The sequence below is a fragment of the Panthera pardus genome, unplaced genomic scaffold, assembly GCF_024362965.1.
Source record: "Panthera pardus isolate Hobbes unplaced genomic scaffold, ASM2436296v1 HiC_scaffold_22, whole genome shotgun sequence".
Taxonomy (NCBI): domain Eukaryota; kingdom Metazoa; phylum Chordata; class Mammalia; order Carnivora; family Felidae; genus Panthera; species Panthera pardus.
This window is the reverse complement of record NW_026526788.1, coordinates 78,536,489-78,541,015: the sequence shown is the minus strand read 5'-3', so window position 1 is coordinate 78,541,015 and position 4,527 is coordinate 78,536,489.

The window sequence follows — 4,527 nt, the reverse complement described above, 5'->3', positions numbered from 1 at the left end:
ATTCATGCTCCGTCTCTCTCTGTCTCAAAAATAAATAAACGTTAAAAAAAAATTTTTTTTAATTAAAAAAAAAGAAAGAAAAGGGATTTGTTTTAAAGAATTGGCTCACACAGTTACAGAGGCCAAGTCCCAAGATCTGCAGGGTAAGTCAGGGCCAGCTGGAGGCCCAGGAGAGCTGGTGATGTAGTCCCAGTCGAGACGCCTGCAGCCTGGGACCCAGGAGGAGCCTGTGTTTCCATTCCTCCTTTTCAGGAAGGTGAGGGGAGTTCCCTCCACCTTGGCAAGTGGAGGGGTCGACCTTTTTGTTGTATTCAGGCCTTCCACTGATTGGACGAGGCCCACCCGTGTTAGAAGAACAGAGCCAGCCACACAGGCGTTTAACCTGCGCAGTCATACTTGGAAGGTTCCGTATTTGGCTCGCTGCTCTGCTGTCATCATCGTGAAATTCTTAGTTTTTAAACACCTTTTCATTGGGACTGCACGCCACAAACTGTGTAGCGAGTCCCAAACAGGGATAACTTGAACCTCTTCCCAAGGTTCTTCTGAGGCGTAGGTGGGACGACACAGGTGAAGCACTCGGCCCCTTGCCCGACACGCAGCACGTGCATCGTAAGCGTGGTGTCGTCACTACCTTCCGGCACTTACAAGCCCCGCCCAGGGCCTCCCGGGGCCGCGGAGATGAACGTCGAGCCTGCCCCACGGGAGTTCACGGTCCAGGTGGATCGCAGCGTGAGATGCCACAACGGGGAGACCGAGGCACGCCTCCTAGTTCCTCATCCTTGTTGGAAGCTGGGGAGGTTGGAAGGGGCCTGGGAGGGAGGGATGTGATGAGAAAGAGTGGGGGGGGGGTGGTCCCGGGAGCTGAAGAAAGGGCTGTGCAGAGAGAGGGGAGCACCGGGCAGAGGGCCGGGGACCCCAGAGCTGGCTGTGTGTCTCCTGAGCCAGCCCCGTCTCTCTGAGCCCCACGTCCCCACCAAGCAAATGGGGGAAATGACACAGAGGAGGAGACGTGTCAAAATGCACACAAAATGATACCTGGTGGAGGGGAGAGGCTATGGTCCAACCCGAGGGGAGGGCAGGGGTCTTCTGGGGACGCGTGGAGATCAGACGCCCCCTCTGGGCTTGACGCTCTCCCTCAAAATGCTCACCAGCAGAGAGGTCCCAGCTTAGCTCTCTGGCCCCCAGAGCCCACCCACCCCCCACCCACACACCTTTCTCCCCAAAGAGCTCAGAAGGACCCCTTTAAATGCCAGAAGGGGCCATACCACTTGCCTCTGCACGACACCCTGGGCTCCTGCACTTTGAGACTGAAATGCTCAGTCCCAATATGCTCCCTTCCCTCCACCCCCGAACCTCCCCTCCCACTGCTGGCCCCTCCGTTGCCAACACTAGGGACACGCTTGATTCTCCTGCACATTGAGCCTCTAGCTTGTACCATCTCAGGGCCTTTGCCCCTGCCGTTCCCTCTGGCTGGAACAGTTCCCCCACTGGGGTATCTCCCCTGCATGGCTTCCTCGTCCACTTCAGTCAGTTGTAGTTCAGCCGCCCCTCCTCAGACAGGCCTCCCCGGACCCCACCCCTCCCCCACCACAAATTTCATGGCTACCACTCACTTTTCCCCTCGTATCGTCATCACGGCCTGCGTCCTGGCATATGATACTTCTCTTGTTTATTTTCTGCCTCCCCACCAGAATACAAGCCCCACGGAGGCGAGAACTTTTATTTTGCTCATGGTGTCTTATATCCCTAACACCGAAGATCATTCCTGGCACGGGGTAGGCACTGAAATGTTTCACAGGTATAGAAGCTGAGGTTCAAGGAGATCATGTGCTTTGCCCGGAACCCACAGCGCTGGTCCTGACACTGGTCCCTGGGCCGTGGTGCGATGGCAGAGCAGCCATGTCATTCCAGGACCAGTGGAAGGCCAAACTCCAGCAGAATGACTGTGGGCAAGTCGGCTAACCCCGCTGGGCCTCAGTTTAGTACAGCAGGGGAAATAATTTCTCCTTCATGTCCCCCATCCCCGCCTGAATCCCACTTTTTGGGCAAGAAAACGGTCTCCGTTGAGTCTCTGGATGGTCCTGGGCCTTAGTTTCCCCATCTGTCTGATTTCCAGATCCTCGCGTCCCAAGCGTCCTGGAGACGTGGTCATGCGCAGTTCCCCTGTAGAACACCAGGGGGCAGCCTTTCCCCATTGAAGAGGCCAGCGGCTCTAATTCCCTCCATCAGTGCATCCCTCTTAGCTGAACCCATCCTGGTCAGAGGGGCCCCGCCTGGCTTATGAATCGACGATTGTGCCCAGCTTGGGGCAGGCGTCCACATAAAGGGCCCATTGTCTGCACTGAAGCCTTTTGTTCTAGCGGTGGCCCAGGGAAAATGGGATTGGGCTGGGGGCCCAGTGGTTCTCTGGTGGCCACTGTGGGGGGGTGGGGGGTGGAAGGACCCCGGCAAGTCCCTCTCTCCTGTCCCCACCATTGCCGTTCCCACCAGCTTTGACAGGTGGCGCATCTCACCTGTGGCCTTGGCTCTGCCTGGGCCCCTACAGCCCAGGCCAGCCTTCCCACACCCCGCACGCCCCCCCCCCCCCCCGCCCCCGCCCCGAGCATCCTGAGTTTCTTTTCTCCGGGTCTCAGTCTCTGGGCTTCATCTGGTTACTTTATCCAACCCTCCTTAATCCAGCTGGACTTTGTGGGCAAGTGCTGTGAGCTGGGGTTTTAGTTGGGGTTCGGGCTCCATTTCCTTTTCCCATCCACTAAAGATGGGGCAGGGCTCATGGACATATTCTTGGTGAGCACAGGCTTCGGGCCCTCTGTCAATGTGGAATCAGAGACTCTGCACAGCCCCTGGCCAAGCCGGGTCCCTAGGGCAACCTCGTCTTAGCTCTCCTGACTCACTGTAGCCCATTGGCCCCCCTCCATGCCCCACAACAAACCAGCTACTCTCCACCTCAGGACCATTGCACCTGCTGTTCCCTCTGGCCAGTGCTGTCTACTGACTGGCCTTTTAGCCTCCTGCTGTTTCCTTCCTACCAGATTCCACCTGTCCTCATTGCCCCCAGGGATCTTGTCAGCAGCTCCCAGGCTGGGCGTCGAATCTGACACTGCCTGGGACTAGAAGCCATTTGTCTTTGCTTGCAAAGGTGGGTTTAGTTCCACTGGCGAAATCACAGCGGCCGGTCCTGCGCTCCCCATCTTCCCGGTTGGCCTCCATCTACAGACACTGCTGATGGGAGCCTGGGCATCAGCAATGCCATCCCAGGAGGAAGAGTGCCCAGTGCAGCCCAGTGGGGCTCCATCTTGAGCATCAGCCCTGGGCCCGGCTCAAAAAATAAGTCTGGGCCTGGAAGAAATCGGGCTCCGAGCCCCCCAGTGAAGCTTTATCTGCCTTGTAACCAAACCCACCAGACTTGAGAGGCAGCACCAGAGTCTGAAGCAAAGGCACCCTGCTGGGCCTCAGTTTCCCATCGGTGAAGTGGAAGACGATAGCCTCTGCATTCCGGGCCCAGGCAATCGCCTCTGCTGAAGACCCGGGCCGCGTCGGTGGGGGTGGAGGGGGGGACCCAAGACACTAGATCGCGTAGCATGAGGCAGCCAGGAGTCTGAGCCACCCCCTCAGCTCCGCTCGCACTGAAAATAGTGTGGACAAGGGTGCCGGCGTCCTGAGCCTGTCCAGGCAGCGGCTGCCTGGGCCTTACTGGGTTCCACGTCCTCTAAGGCCCCCCCAAGGCCACCTGGGGCCCCTCGGCCCTTGTCACCACACAGCGGGAATCACTACATTTCCTCTTTAGGGAAAGCGTCTATAGTGAGCCTCCAGCGCCTTTTGAAAACGGGGGGAGTAGGAAGCAAATAGTTATCTTCCTTTATTATCCTTTGTTTCCTGCCTCCTGGTCTTTGTCCTGAAAACCCATGGAAGCATCTCCTGCCTCAGCCCCGGGGGCAAGATCGCACCAAAGGAGAGGGGGACAGGGGACAGGGCTGTTTGTGGGGTGGTTCTGCTGAAGTCCACCTGCCCCACGGGCTGTGCCTGAACACGCCCTCCCCCCTCCTCGGGGAGGGTCCCTTCCCTCGCTCCCCCAGCAGACTGGTTTGGATGATGGGGCGCCTGGGTGGCTCAGTCGGTTAAGCGTCCGACTTCGGCTCAGGTCACGATCTCGCGGTCTGTGAGTTCGAGCCCCACGTCGGGCTCTGGGCTGATGGCTCAGAGCCTGGAGCCTGCTTCCAATTCTGTGTCTCCCTCTTTCTCTGCCCCTCCCCCGTTCATGTTCTGTCTCTCTCTGTCTCAAAAATAAATAAAACGTCAAAAAAAAAATTAAAAAAAAAAAAAGACTGGTTTGGATGAACCCAGGTTTAAACCCCAGCTGGCACTGGCCGTGAGCCACTCTGCGCCTCAGTTTCCTCTGCTTTTGGGTGAGGACAGAAAGCACTCCATTCTTCAGGAAGGGGTTGGGGCCAGAGCTCCATGCAGCCTCTGATGGGCTCAGCTGGGGTTCTCATAAGGGGCCATATATATAATAAAATTTTTTAAACT